This window comes from Pan paniscus, chromosome 17 (assembly GCF_029289425.2).
Source record: "Pan paniscus chromosome 17, NHGRI_mPanPan1-v2.0_pri, whole genome shotgun sequence".
Classification (NCBI taxonomy): Eukaryota; Metazoa; Chordata; class Mammalia; order Primates; family Hominidae; genus Pan; species Pan paniscus.
The window spans coordinates 89,256,106-89,272,617 of record NC_073266.2 but is presented as its reverse complement, the minus strand read 5'-3'; the positions used below and the strand labels follow the sequence as shown (position 1 = coordinate 89,272,617).

Genomic DNA, 16,512 nt, shown 5'->3' with positions numbered 1-16,512 from the left:
TTCTTATCAGTGCCTAATGTTATTCATATTGGGGATGATTGGAAGAGAAAATATCAAAGTGTATGATATCTTTAATGAATACATTTTAAAATAACTATTAAAGTATTTGAATTAGGGAAAATATCAACTATATATTCAAAGAGTTATATTTGGGACTAAAAAATTTGACTTAACCAGTCTTAACATATAGAACATGTTTGCCTTAAATATCCCTGCTGGGAAACTCCAATATTCATAATGTTGTAACTAAAATAATATTGCAATTATAATATTCCATAATTTTGCATCACGATTATTATGGAATATTCTGTAATACTGCAATTATAATATTCCCTAATATTATTCAATAATTGCAATATTCCCTGATATTGCATAATACTTACAATATTATGAGTAATTGGAATATTGCAATATTCTAACCATTATTTCAACCATTCTCTAAATCTTTTATTTAAATAATCGCTAAAACCTCTTTGTTTGCTTTGGCATTGCCCCTTCTGACATCCTTGCTTTCATTTCCATTGTGGACATAAATAAAGACCACACAAATGAGAACAAGCAGAAATTTCATTCTGAGCTTGGTAAACTAAGGGCATCAGCATCTTGTGTTTGACAGAGACTTAAAGGCAGCAGGGGAGTGGAAAGCTTCACAGTGAATAAAAAGGGAAACCTTCAGGTTTGTCCTGATTACGGCAATTGGCATACAGAAGTAGCAGTCTCCAACTCATTCTACCAGATTAAATTTACTAATATAGATGGTGTAGTGCTAAGGATTCATTTTATTTTCAGCAACATTTTCAATAACGCTAAAAGTAATAGAATAATTTGTGATCACGGCTATCATGGGGATTATTGGTTTAAGCATTTCTACCAACTGTTTTCATTCAACTTGCCATATTATATCCAAAAAATTCAGACATCTCACTTATCAAACATAGCTAATGTTTTCTTTTTTGCAATATGTTGTTGATTGATCTTCTATATTTTTTGGTCTTTGCATATTCTGTACTTATTAAATTAGTATATGCATGCATCTCATACCCCTCAACAACAGTAATTACAAACAAATTAATTATTATTTGTGATTGCATTTTAAAACAAGTTATCCAATGACTATTCTAGCATATAAATTTGTACAGACACTCGTTGAAGCATTCATTATATATGATACATACATCTGCCTTATATTTTAACTATATTGTAATATCTTCAAGAACAAAGAAATAATCTCGTTTAAATTTCTATTCTCCAAAATGCAAAAATAGTACTAACTCATACATACTCAATAAACGTTTCTTAATTGAATAAATGAAACTTTCATAAGAAATGGTATTTCCTCTTTTATTGTTGGTTTTTTTTATTTTTTGACTTTTCAATAATAGTCTTTCTTATCGGCGTGAGATGGTGTCTCATTGTGGTTTTGTTTTCATTTCGCCAATGATTAGTCATGTTGAGCATTTTTTTTCTTTTTTTTGGCTGCTTGTATATCTTCTATTGAGATGTCTGTTCATGTTTTTCTTGATATTTTAATGGGGTTATTTGTTTCTTGCTTGTTAAGTTCTTTATAGTTTCTCAATATTAGAACTTTCTCAAATGCATAGTTTGTGAACATATTCTCCTATCCTGTAGGTTATCTGTTTATTCTGTTGACAGTTTATTCTGCTGTTCAAATGCTCTTTAGTTTAACCAGGCCTCACTTGTGAATTTTTGTTTTGGTTCCAATTGCTTTTGAAGATGTAGACATACATTATTTTCCAAGGCCAATGGCCAGAATAGTGTTTCCTAGGATTTCCACTAGGATTATTACAGTTTGAGGTGTTATATTTAAATCTCTAGTCCATCTTGAGTTAAATTTTGTATATGGTGAAATGTAGGAGTCCAGTTTCACTCTTTGCATATAGCTAGTTAACTATCCCAGCACCATTAATTAAGGACTTCTTTCCTTATTGCTTATTTTTGTCAACTGTATTGAAATTCAGACACCTGTAGGTGTGTGGCTTTATTTCTGGTTTTCTACTTTGTTCCATTGGTTTATGTTTCTAGCTTTTTTTGTTTGTTTGTTTGTTTGTTTTAACCAGTGTTATGTTGTTTTGACTACTAGAGCCAAATAGTGTAGTTTGAAGTCAGGTAATGTGATGCTTCTGGCTTTGTTCTTTTTGCTGAAGATTGCTTTGACAATTTGGGCTCCTTTTTGCTTCCATATAAATGTTTGCATAGCTTTTTGTAGTTCTGTGAAGAAAATGACATTGTTGCCTGATAGGAAGAGCATTGAATCTATAGCTTGCTTTGGACTGTATTGCCATTTTAATGATATTGATTCTTCCAATTCATGAGCGCGGGATGTTTTTCCATTTGTTTGCTCCAATCTATGATATCTTTTATCAGTGTTTTTTGTTCCTGATTCAGGCTTGGAAGGTTGTGCATTTCTGGGAATTATCCATTTCTTCTGGATTTTCTAGTTTGTTAATATAGAGGTGATCATAGTAGTCTCTGAGGATCCTTTGTATTTCTGAAGGACTGGATGTAATGTCACCTTTGTTGTTACTGATGGTGTTTATTGGATTTTTCTCTTTTTCTTTGTTGAGCTAGCTAGTGTTTTATAGACCTTGTTTCTCCTTTCCACAACCCACTTTTGGGTTAGTTGATTCTTTGTGTGGATTTCTGAGTCTCAGTTTCATTCAGTTCTGCTCTGATTTTAGATATTTCTTTTCTTCTGCTAGACCTGGGGTTAGTGTGTTCTTGTCTTTCTAGTTCCTCTAGGTGTGATGTCAGATCATTAATTTGAGATCTTTCTAACTTTTGAGTAGGCATTTAGCACTATAAACTTTTCTCTTAGCATTGCTTCTGCTGTATCCTAGAAATTTTGGAATGTCTGTTTTAATTTATTTTAAAGAATTTTTTTATTTCTGCTTGAATTTTGTTATTTATCCAAAAATCTTTCAGGATCAAGTGGTTCAACTTTCATCTAATTGTATGGTTTGGGAGGATTTTTTTGGGGGGGTATTGATATCTATTTTTATTCCACTGTAGTACAAGATTATGGTTGGTAAGATTTTGGTGTTTTTGAATTTATTGAGACTTGCCTTATGGCTGATCATGTGATTGATCTTGGAACATGTTGTATGTGTGGACGAGAAGAATGTGTATTTTGTGGATGATGAGTAGAGTGTTCTGAATCTATTAGGTCCTATTGTTTAAGTGTCAATTTTATTTTCAGAATTTCTTGTTAATTTTCTGCTTCAATGATCTGTCTAATGCTGTCAGTGGGGTGTTAAGTCCCCCACTATTATTGTAGGGTGGTCTAAGTCCTTTTGTGAGTCTAGAAGTAGTTGTTTTATGAATCTGGTTGCTCCCATTTTGCATGCATGTATATTTAGGACAGTTAATTCTTCTTGTTGATTTGAACCCGTTGACATTATGTAATGCCCATCTTCATGCCTTTTTATGTTCTTGGTTTAGTCTTTTTTATCTGATACAAGAGTAGTAATATCTTATCATTCTTATTTGCTCCTTTTGCTTTCCATTTGCATGGTGGATTTTTATTCAACCCTATACTTTGAGCCTATTGGGCATCTTTACATTTGAAGTAGGTCTCTTGAAGACAGCAGACAGATGGCTTTTATTTTTTATCCAACTTGCCATTCTGTCCCTTCTAAGTGGGGCATTTAGGCTGGCTTACATTCAAGGTTAATATTGAGATTTGAAGTTTTGATCCTATTGTGAGGTTGTTAGGCTGGTGGCTTTATAGAGTCTGAGGGCTATGTACTTAAGCATGTTTTTGTGGTAGGAGGTATTGTTCTTTTGTTTACATGTTTAACTCCCTTAGGGATCTATTGTAAAGCTTGTCTTATGGTAACCAACATAAGACAAGTTCTGTTAGTACTTGCTTGTCTGGAAAACATTTTATTTCTCCTTGACTTAGGAAGCTTAGTTTGGCAGGATATGAAATTCTTGGTTGGAATTTCTTTTCTTTAAAAATGCTTAAAATAGACTCCCAATCTCTTCTGGCTTGTAAGGTTTCAGCTGAAAAGTCTGCTGTTAGCCTGATGGGGTTTCCTTTGTATTTGATCTGACCATTTTCTCTAGCTGCCTTTAAGGCTTTCTAACTTAGTGTTGACCTTGGACAGTCTGGTAACTATATACATTGGTCATGTTTGTTTTGTATAATATCTCATTGGTGTTCTCTGTATTTATTGTATCTGGATGTCAACCTTTAGCAACATTAGGGATATTTTCATTAATTGTTCCATCAAGTATATTTTCTAGGTTTTTAACTTTTTCTTTCTCTCTCAGGAATACCAATACATTGTAGGTTTAGTCATGTTATATAATCTCATATTTCTAAAACACTGTTTTTTTACATTCTTTTTTCTTTATTTTTGTCTGAGTGAGTTAGTTTGAAAGACCTTTAAGCTCTGAAATTCTTTCTTCTGCTTGGTTCAGTCTATTGATAAAGCTTTCAATTGTATTATAAAAACTCCTTAAATGAGTTTTTTAACTCCAGAAGTTCAGAATACTGTTCTTTTTTTTTTTTTTTTTTTTTTTTTTTTTTTACTGTTTATCTCTTCCTTCATTTCTTGGATTGCTTTATAAGTTTATTTATGCTGATTTTCAACTTTGTCTTGGATCTCATTGAGCTTCCTGCAATCCATGATTTAATTCTTTATCTGTCATTTTTTAGTTTCCATGTCAGTTAGGGGCCATTGCTGGAGAGCTAGTGCAGTCTTTTTGTGGTTTCACTGTGTTTAGATTTTTCATGGTGCCAGAATTCTTGTGCTGGTTTCTTTGCATGTTGAGAAACTAGCACGTCTAATTTTTGTATTTAAAAAATGGTATCGTTTTGACTTGTAATATCAGCTAAGAAAACACAAAAATGGGAGTAGAAGTTGCTAAAATTAATGAATACCAGAACTATAATACATACTAATGTGATTGGTGGCATCTGAGTGTTGGGAGGGCAAAATTTGGGTCAGGTCAAATCTACATAATGTGAAAGATTTTAGATGTGGGTTATAATGTCAGATAAACTTTTGTTGTTGTCTATCATCTATTTAATATGAGAGTTTGAAAGGCTTTGCCTTGATTTGGCAAAAATTTTTTAAACGTCAAATATTGTTGTTAAAGAGTTAACTTCTACTGAGATAAACATAAATTTGGAAAGATTAGTCAAGGAAAGAACCCATCATCAGTGACAAAGTTATATTTGTGTGATTTCTAGACCTCTTCCAAACATTGATTTTGTTGAAATGTTCTTTCTTGTTGCAAACTTAGCATTTAACTTCGTGTTGCTTAAAATATAAATGTGTGTAACTCCAACATTGGACTACTACTGAGCATTAAAGGGTTATTTTCGGCACCCTTGTATCACTGTTGAATGTTGTCAGTGTTTCTACTCTTTGGAATAGACAAGGTGAACAACAAACTAATTTGTATTTAGCTGTTTTTACTGTGTTTGTTTCATATTATGGATTATTTATTTATTTTTGGCCCATGGAAGTGGTTCAGGCCTGTGGTCCCAGACTTTGGGAGGCCAAGGGAAGAGCATTGCTTGAGGCCAGGAGTTCAAGACTAGCCTGGGAAACATAGCAAGACCCCATCTCTACGAAAATAAAAATTAAAAATTAGCCAGGTGTGGTGGTGCACACCTGTGGTTCCAGCTGCTTGGGAGGCTAAAACAGGAGGATTGCATGAGCCCACGAGTATGAGGCTGGAGTAAATTATAATCATGCCACACCACTCCAGCCTGATTGACAGAGTGAGTGTCTCAAAAATTAAAAATAAAAGTATAATTATTTTAGGCCTTTTTGTTGAATTGTTTGCTATTAGTCTATGCATATTTTAAAAGTAAGTGTAATGATTAATTTTGCAAGTGAAATGTGTCTTTTTAATTATATACTTTTTAAAATCTTCTTTTCTATTTTTATATTATGCTTTAATTCAGATAAAAATTTACCCAGCATCATGATCATATAATATGGTTATATCATTGGGTACTTCATGTGGACTTGTATTTTATTTCATTTTATTTTTATAAGGAAAGGATTTAGCTTTCTCTACCTTATTTTGCTGGGAGTATAAGTTAGAAAAACCATTATTTTATGTCTCATGATTGTATTTTTCTCAAATTGTTCTTCATTATAATTAGATTTGACCTTTCAGAAAACCTTAGAATAATACTTACAAGTATAAATGCTTCTTATGATTTGTGAATAATTCTGAAAGTCTAAATAGAATTTCAGAAAACATGAATTACTTTGAGAATAATTATATTATTTTTAAATTAACATAATAAATAATATTTTAGAAAATGTCTGAAACAAAATAGAATGAAAAGTAATCTCATTTCAAAGTGCTTTAAATTTATATATTGCTCATATGTAAATTTTAACTATCATTCAAATGTATAAATTTTAAATGTCTGGCAATATTAATGTTAGAGTGAAGGTCAGGATTGTGACTAAGATTGCTTTTTATTAATTGACTTAGTTTTTTATTTAATACCTTTACATTGCTATCATATTAATATTTTAGATTTTTAAAATTTGTACTTATACATTTTCTATGTCAGTCATATTTATTTACCTATTGTCTCTTCCAACATATGACAGTTTTCAGTGATTTGTATGTGTATGTGTTTTTGTGCCTATGATTGGAAAGTTCGGATGACTACTGATGACTCACTTTATAAAGGGTCCTTTATTTTGAATATCCAATCTTTTCTCATGGTTAGACTAGAATTTAAGGCATTAATACTATGGATTTGAAGTGCTCTTCTGATTAAATCGTATTACGGGATACCTAATATCATCATGACTTATTATTACTTGGCTATGGTATCTCTCCCAGGATTCTCTACTATAAATTTACCATTTTTTCTTCTTAGTATTTTGCTTTAGTTACTAATGTTGGCTGAGGAATATCAAAGACATATGTTAAGGCCGTTACATTAATAAATATTTTGGACTTTTTACTTAGAGGCTATATGAATAACCTGTTTCTTCAAGATTCAACCACCAGTTTTAGAAGTCATAGTTAGATTTTTACTTGAAGCAATTGTCACTGAGGTTTAAAAAAGTGATGTTCTATTTTACTCATAAATTCTATAGGCATTATTTAGAATTCACTTTTAAGGAATATGAGTCATTTCTCCCCCATTTCTTTCTTTCTTTCTTTAAGTATTTATTAATATCAGTGTGGGCTTATGAATATCTATTGTATCTTTATGTTTAAGATGCAATATTACTGCAGTTATATTTTGCTCACATTATTCCAGCTTTTAGTCAATGGGAGCACGTTCATGTTGCCTCTTGTTTCAATACACCACTTTAAATAGTGAAATATTAAAATTGCTACCAGTAATATCAGGAAGAAGGATACTCACCAACAAAAAGGATAAATATTTTAAAAACATAAGAACAAACAAACAAAGTATTCAGTTCTAGTCTCACTGTAATTATCTCAATCTCTCACAGTTCATTTCTATCATGACAAGAATAGTTTTGAAAAAATAAAATAATTTTCTGGGAATATATAAATATTCTATCACAATTACAGCTGGAAACTGAAGATATTTCATTTCATATCCCTAAACATCATAACTTGACATAACATTTTAAAATAGGAACTGGCTGATTTCAAAATCTATATAGGAGAGTAAATATATGTGATTTGCTAATTATATTAAATAGAAGAATTTAAGGGACTATATTAAATAGGTTTAAACTATACCATAAAAATATTCTATAAAAACATATCGTATGAGTTCAGAAAAAGACAAATAGACCAGTAAATAAGAATAAAATATTCTGAAGACAGATCCAAGTGGGAACTTAATATGTCATAAAAATGATATCCAGTTTAGAGGGAGGAAATAGTAGTTCATTCAAATAAAAAATAATATTGTAAAAATCACATATGTATTAGGGTTCTCCAGAGAAACAGCACACACACACACACACACACACACACCACACACACACACACAAACAGAGACAGAGACAGAGAGAGAGAGAGAGAGAGAGTTCTGATAAGGAATTGGCTCACATGATTATGGAGGTTGAAAAGTCCCAAGCTCTACAGAGGGAGTTGACAAGCTGAAGACCCAAGAGAGGCAATGGCATAGCCTTAGACCAGGAGGGCTGATGGTCTGGTTCCTGACCTGATGTTTGAGTCTGAATCCTCTCTTGCTCAAGGGAGGGTCAGCTTTTATGTTCCAGTCAGGCCTTCAACTGACTGGATGAAGCTTGCCTCCATTAGGGAATGCATTCTGATTTTTCTCAGTTTATCAACTTAAATGTCAATCTTACTCGAAAACACCTTCACAGAAACACCCAGAATAATGTTTGAACAAATATCTGGGCACCCTGAAGCCCATTCAGGACACATATGACTAATCATCATAATTTATTAATAAATCACATGTGTTTCAGTATTTTAAATATAATAAAAATAGTGATAAAATATTAGAAGAAAATACAGAACATTTGTTACATTGTTAATAAGGATACATTTTTAAAACGAATTGTAAAAGCCAGAAATCTAAAGGAAACTATGGAATAACTTAACATAAAAATAAATTATTTCTAGAAAGAAAAAAAAAACATGAACATGTTCTTGGACAACATTGTGAAATGTATTGCTCATTTGTATTTTTAAGATTAATGTTCAATAGACTTTTTAATGTAAAAGTTAACCATAAACACTTTACAGATCTCTGAATTTAATATTTTATTTTTAATATTTTAGAAGCTGACTCCACCAGAGACCCAATTCTTGAACTTTTAATGCACATTTGGAAATCCATTGTGTTTAGTTGGCTTAGATTATAAACTGCAGGAGAACAAGAAGTGTATCAATTATGTTCCAGTTTCTGGGATGTAGTAAGTATCGATAAATATTTGAATTACTGGATCAATGTTCTCAGGTATAGAAAGTGTCTACTCCCTAGACAAATGTGGCACTTTCTTTTTTCATAGTTAATAAATATGCTGTTTATTGTTTGCAACTTATTTTCTGCTGAAAAATTCTATTTAATATTGTATAGGTAAATGAAAATGTGTGTAAAATTTGACTGAATGAATCCCACAAGAATGCGCCTTATGTATTTGAAATAAGTTAAAGGGGAAAAGAAAATCTCATGCATAGGGTTGACTTTTTTTTTTTACTATTTTTTTGTGTGTGTGTGTGTGAGCAATTCAAAGGGAATAGATCTGAAACTTACAGGAAGCCATATGCTCATCTTTGTTGACTGTAGACAGACCCTTTTCTTTTGCTAGTCATGCATGAGAAAAGAAAAAAATGATGCTTCTAATATATTATTTTCAAAAACCTGCCAGTTTTATTATTCTACTAACTGCTACCAGTTAGTAAAATAATTTATTATGGTGAAAAGCTAAACATAAAATAATACAATTCTGTTTTCTTCAACATCTTAATAAAAATTGCATTTTCATGCTTTACATTTTACTAACCTAGCTTGAAATTGTATTGTTTAAGGAATCCTGTAAGACTTTCTCATATACCAAATACTATCACCATTAAACTAAGGTTGCATGTTATTTTATTATGAAAAAGATTTGAATAATAATTTCTAGCATAAGAAAACTAAACCAAAAATTTACCTTTTATACAACTCCTACTGCAAAACTTATTCAGAAGAGAAGGTTCACTTTATTTGAGTTTTGTAATGAGGCTACAAATAAAGGGACCTCATCTCCTGTGATGTGTGTGTGTATGTGTGTGTGTGTGTGTGTGTGTGTATAGGTGTTTGTGATACCAGTTTCCCTATGTCTGCAATTTCCCCGTTCACTTCAAGTTTATTTCATGTATACAATAGATGAGTATAGAAATATGATACTATGTGAAGGAAAGGACCTTTAATAAAATATAATCTTAATTTTAAATTTCAAGAATATCATTTGTTTCAAAATATTGCAGAGAAAATAGGAAGGTGTGATGGGATCCTTGGGGCGTCATTTTGCCAGCCAGAAGCCTCTGTGGCTGGTGGTGCCTTTGCCAGAGTTTTGCTCAGACCAGCTGGGCTTGTTCTGCCCACTTGGCCTGGCAATCTGCTCTCAGCTTGTGCTACCAGGCTGGATCCCACCCCTGCCAAGGGCGACCCAGGCAAGGAGCAGCAAGGGGTGCGTGAGTGAGTGAGCATGGGGTCTGGCTGTTGTTCACAGACAGGCACACCAGCTGCAGTGGGGTAGGCAGCTCCAGGTGACAGCATAGGCACCAGCTCCTTGTGAAGCTGCCGCTGAACCAGGCCTACTGCAAGCGGCTTCCACTGGACACCTGGGAATGCGGTGGTGCCTGGAAGCTTAGAGACTCCAGGAACTGCAGAACCCCCAAGAGGGTGTCATAGCCCTGGCCTGGGGAGCTCCTAGGTCTGGGATCCCTGAAAGGCTGCACCTCTTCTCTCCCTCTTTCTTGTCCTTGCTTGCAAGAGGTGAGTGGTGGGTGGGTGGTGCGGAGGGCATGTTTCAGCAGTTTGTGTTACAGCTCTTTCAGGCCCACCATTCAGCGGGTCCCCAGTTCCTAGGAAGAATGAAATATGCAGACAACTGGAGGGTGAATGAGGCAAAGAGGTGCTTTATTGAGCAATAGTACAGCTCTCAGGAGACCCGCAGTGGATACCTCCTATCCACAGGCAGGTCATCCCATTGTCTCTGTAGCCCTCAGTGGGAAGGAGACCTGGAGTGGGTAGCTCCTATCCACAGGCAGGTCTTCTCATCCATCATCTGCCTGAGTCCAGCTGAGTTCAGGGTTTTTATGAGCTTCAGAGGAGAGGAAGTGTGTGCTGATTTGTCCATGGACACCCATAGGTGGGCCCAGAAAAAGCACCATAAATTCCCATTCTGGTCTGCAGAACTAGCAGTCCAACCCTCATGCTTCAGGCCCTCCCTGGCTTGAAGGTGGGGCGTCATCAGGGACCTGCCTTTTTCTGCCCAGGAGCCTATCTGCTTCCTGTTGCCATCTATATGTCATCTATGGAGCCCAGGCTATTTGTATGGAGGGGTGCCTGCAGGCCTGAGCCGAGGTGCCCTCAGCCTTCCCTTGGCCTCTCTCCTGTGCTTGTCAGTGTCCAAAGCCCAGAGGGGACTGAGGAGGCAGGGGACTGGCTTGTCAGAGCCTCCCTGAGCATGCGCACACCCAGCTGGGTCATGACAGCACCCAGGCTCGGCCTCAAATTTGCTCTGAAATCACAGCGGGCACTGGGAGCAGGGAGAGTCCAGGCAGCAGAATGAGGCACTCTCAAGCCTGTTGGGGCAGGGGGGGATTCCTGGGCCCCTGAGAGCACAGTAATGCCCATGTCTGCAGCTGGGGTTAGGAGGCTGCAGCTGTGCCTGGAAGTGTGGGGCTCCCACCCCTCCAACTTGGAAGTAGGCAGGGCTCTCGCCTGTTCCCTGCTCCAGCTGGCTGGAGCATGCAGCCCCTGATGTGCCTCCCCAGCAAAGCCAGCCTCTTGGCAGCAGCTGCTCCAGACAGGCTGTGGCTGCCATCAAAGGGAGCTACAAAATGGAGGTGTGGATAAGACAACTGAGTGTTTTGACTTTCTGGTTTTCTTCATGGTTAGGATCCCACCCTGACTGCTGAGTGCTGAGTGCTAGAAACCATTAGCCAAATACAGAAGCAAAGAACAGACAGAAGGCTTTGCTTTGAGCAATGAAGTTATGTAGGAAATTAACAATGCCTCTTGCAAACTGTGTTCAAAATTTTTAAAGAGCTTGACTGGTATACATTCAATGTATAAGGTCATAGTATTTGTAGTGGAAGAGAATGGGGCTGGAAGTCAGGCCACCTGAAGAGAGTCTTTGTAAATTTTAACGAATTATTCAAACTTCTGTGGTATGTCTCAACTGCTCATCTGGTAAATGAAAATTTTCACACATGGCTTGGATATATCAAATTATATATTTACAAATTTTTATTTAAAAATTTTTGTAGGATTTTATTTATAATATTATGTATGCACATACTTCTGTTTATATATACAATTATAATTGATGTAATTTCTTATTCTGAGGAAAAGCTTGCCTGTAGAAGAAAAACTAAAATAAAGGAATTTATAACAGAACTGTGGTAGGTATTGTTGGAATGGATTTTTAACTGATTTGTCAATACCTTAGAACAGTTTGCACTCATCTTTTTATTACAGCACACACATAACAAAGATACAAAATATCCGTTTTCAAAAATTTGCTGTAACATCTTGTTCCCTTTTGCTTCTCAAATATCAACATCATTCAACATGAGCACTTTGTCAATGTTTTACCACTTTTGCTTCATTGCAAATCACAAAGTCAAAAATGGGTACAGGTTCAATCAAAGATTTTAAAGTAGATATCCAGAAAACTGTTTATGTATTTTCAAACACTGTTTTCTTCTCTTTTTGTTAACTTTGTTTCCTCCCCTTTTGTTATGTCTTTCTCACGTTCTTCTCAGCTCTTCTAGTGGATCCACAAGCAAAAGGGAAGAGGTATGTGGAGTGTAAAATAAGAGCTCTCTGGAGTTATTCCAGAAGAAAATCATATAAAGTTGTCATCAAATTTAGCTCTCTGACTCATTGAACATTGTTAGGAGTATACTTTATCAAGAGAAATAACTCAATTTATCTGTACTGTCTTGAATAAATTACCTTCTTAGAAAATCCCTTTCTTCATTTTTTCTTTGTCTAATTACTCCCAGGAAGAAATACCTTATTAAGACAATTGTTTGGAGTTTGGATTTTGTCTTCCCTTACTACCCAGCGTTTAACTGAAATTTAATTGTTGTTTTTGATATGTATGTGTTTGTTATTTTTCTGTGTATACTTTTCTAGGGGAGTGTGAAGGCAGAGAAAATAAAGCACAACCTATGAAATTATAGCTTGCAGTTTTGCCAGAATGATGCTCTATTAATGCTCAGTCCCTCTTAACTTCTCACTTAAAACCCAATTGGGAAAAATGACCAACTAATAGGTTTTTATTATATTAATTACAGTGTATCACGGGCATTGACCAAAACAAGCATTTTTACTCCCAGAAAATGGCATCTTAAACAGTCCAGTTTTCTTGAAAACTTAATAATTCTTCATAATGGATGCTCTTTTTTGATTTCTTTTTATTACTAAACCACATGTTTCTATATTATCTTGTTTCTATGTTCCCTTTTCATCCCTTATTTCTGGCATCATGATACTAAATTGGATGAAGACTTGATGAAACAGTTTCTATTGTCTTTTAATATCAGGGCTTATGTTTTGTTCTGGAATCACTCTTAGCCTTGCGTGTTTTATATTAGCTCTGTAACTCCCCAACCTCACAAGGAAACCAAGGCTTCTTTCACATTTCAACACAATAACCTGCGGTCCCTTATGGTCCAGGATTCCAAGCATCTGTGTGTCCCTTCCCTCAAGATGGAATTGTCTCTGGTCTCCACATTTGTCTCAGTTGGAAGTCACATTCAAATATTTTTTTATTTATAGCTGTTGTTGGAACTTCCAAACTCTGTGTCCTCAATAGCCTCCATGCCTAGAGTTTTATAATCCTTTCTCTCCTAAAACTTTTTCTCTCAATTTTGAATTTCCTAGAACTTCAATCGCAAGAGGAATCCCTCACTCCCATCTGTATTCTGGGAGCACTGTCCCCACATCTGCTTCCTCTGATGTTCCCTTTCCATCCCAGTCTTCTTCAATGTAGACACTGCTGAATTTTGAAAACCTTGAACTGCTCCCTAAATGCTTTCCTTTTCTTATCTACCACATGTAGGGAAACGCTGTCATCTTTGCTTTCTTTGGTTTCTCATATACCCTTCCAAATGAAGCTCAGTGAAACGCCTTAGCAAACTATATGGGATCAGTATTTCTGATTCTGACAAATTATTTTTCCAAATAAATGCTGCCCTTATTAAGAATATTTTGAATATTTTCATATTTTAATATTTCATTAAATATCTTCTATGTATTTAATATTCTTAACCTATGTATGTAACCTTACCTACTGCTCTGTCACAGCATGCCAGCTTTCTTGTACATGCCTCTGTGGTTTTCCCAGCAATTCTCCAATTCCCTGACACCATTTGGTTGTCTTACAATTCAGTTAAATTCTGACACTTAACTCCCTGGAGTTAGTACAGATCCCCAAAATTAACAGCTCAGTCACACAAAACTGATCCACTTCAGACACTAACCACAAATGTGTGCCCAGGCTAAGGAATCTGCTGAGTACAAATTCAGAGGTTCTCATGACCTTCTCTCAGGTTTGGTAATTTGCTATAATGACTCACAGAACACAGGAAAATGCTATCCTTACTGTTACAGGTCATTGTAAAAGATCAAAGTACGGCTAGATGAAGAGGTACATAGGGCAAGGTGTGGACAGGTCATTCAATCTCCATGGATTTGGGGTGTGCCACCTTCCTAGCACTTAGACGTATTTGCCAACTTGGAAGCCTTCTTTGCCTCATTGTTTCAGAGTTTTTATTGAAATTTTATTTAGCAGGCATAATTAATTAAATCTTTAGCCAATCTAGTCTTGTGCCAACCACCAAATGTCAGCCAAAGATGGCCAATTCTTGAAATCGTGTTCAAATATGGCAAACACAGCTGTAACCAAAACAGCTGTTTCTGTACCTCACTTTTGTTTTATGTACCTCACTTTCCTTTCCCTGTCCATAAATCTCTGACCACTAAGCAGGCTGAAATTTCCCTGAACCTATTCAGGTTTGGGGCTGCCCATTTTACAAATCATTCTTTGCTCAATTAAACTCTGTTAAATTTAATTTGTTTACTGTTTTTCTTTTCACAGAGGCTATTCCATATACTTACTAGAATATATGAGTTTTACAAATTGGAATGATAGGCATTGATATTGACACATCTGAAGAAGGAGTGATCAAAGAGAAGTGGCCCTGGAGCTCTCCCCATGAAAAGATTAAATTTTTAAGAAGATGCTGCTCACCTAAAACTTATCAATAAAGTCAACTATAGTTTCAAATTGGCAAATCATTGTATGGAAAAACAATAAAACTATGAAATAAAAGTAATATGCAGTCTAATGCCTTTCAGCTTGAATAAAATTGCAGTCAATAATTTGGTGCCAGAAATGATGTCGTCATTGTAAAAAAACACTTGTGGAGAAGAATACTGTAACAAGACACATTTTCATTCAACTCCAAATATCAAAATGTGTCTATTCATTTCCTGTTTTTAAGCCTAACTGATTTACCTCAGCAAGTAGGCTGACTTATGAAGGTAAGTCATGAACAGTAGCACTTTTCTAAATGGTAATCATTATTCTCTTTGATATGGTTGTCCATATACTAGCTGTTCTTTCTCAGGTATTCCCTTCCTTCCGCTCTACTGCATTATTCAGTGTTATTTCTGAAGGCCATGAAGTCCTAAAGTTTGTTGCTATTTTGCTGTTGGTTTTATGTCCATGTGCACTTGTTATAATGAGAGGCATGGTATCTTCCATTTTTATTTTTTATTTTATTTTACTTTTTATGAGACAGAGTCTTACTCTGTCACCCAGGCTGGAGTGCTGGCATGACCTCTGCTCACTGCAACATCCACCACCCAGGTTGAAACGATTCTCCTGCTTCAGCCTCCGGAGTAGCTGGGATTACAGGCACCCACCACCACGCCCAGCTAATTTTTGTATTTTTAGTAGAAACTGGTTTCACCATGTTGGCCAGGCTGGTCTTGAACTCCTCACCTCAGGTGATCCGCCCACCTCGGCCTCCCAAAGTGCTGAGATTACAGATGTGAGCCACCGCACCCAGACGTATGTTCCATTTTTAAAATGGCACTGGATTCCATTTATACTACTGGTTTTGCCAATTGCCAATTGACTTAATTGGAAAACTCCTCAGTGAATAAAATCTCAATGGCCTAGGCAGGGTATGACTCCTCTTTCAATACTAAGTTGTAGGCATAAATCATTCCCAAAAGAAGATTTACATTAAAGTGTTGGTTATTAGTAATTATTTATTACAAATATTATATAATTAATAACTAGTATACATTTATATGCTACTGATATAGTAATTATTTATATAATAGATGATATATGCTAATATTATATAATTATCTAATAATTATAATATAATATATTAATTATATTAATTAATTAATATTTATTAATATAATCATTTTTCATTGTTAGCTGTTATGTCCTTAGTTATATCTTCCATTTATACCATTTTTTACCATAGGATGTGGTAAATGTTGTTGAATAAACCAACAAATGAGTAAATGCATAGATTTCAAATTTGAGACCATCCTACTATAATATATTGTTTATCTTTCAAAGAAGGAAGTAACTGGAAGCTTAATAGATTGGAAAAAGTTCAGCTTTCAAACTTAATTGCAGAAGAGAAGATGATGGTTAGTTAAAGTCAAGGAAAATAAAATGCTTATAAAAATGTATTAGCAAAGATAAAGACTGTTACTGGAAGAAAAAAAAGTTTTTTGCTAGTTTAAATTTTTTGTTACCTGGGTGAATATCCTTTTAACCAATGAAGAACCTCAAG

At 34.9% G+C, this 16,512-nt stretch overlaps 1 long non-coding RNA gene across 1 annotated transcript; it reads left to right on the top strand.

The window, feature by feature from the left end:
• Positions 1-8,734: 8,734 nt before the first annotated feature.
• On the top strand, positions 8,735-15,944 carry LOC130540956 (uncharacterized). Its single transcript, XR_008954996.1, has 4 exons — positions 8,735-8,879; positions 12,445-12,478; positions 12,821-12,959; positions 14,787-15,944. It is a non-coding gene; the product is annotated as an uncharacterized LOC130540956 (long non-coding RNA).
• The last annotated feature ends 568 nt before the right edge of the window (positions 15,945-16,512 follow it).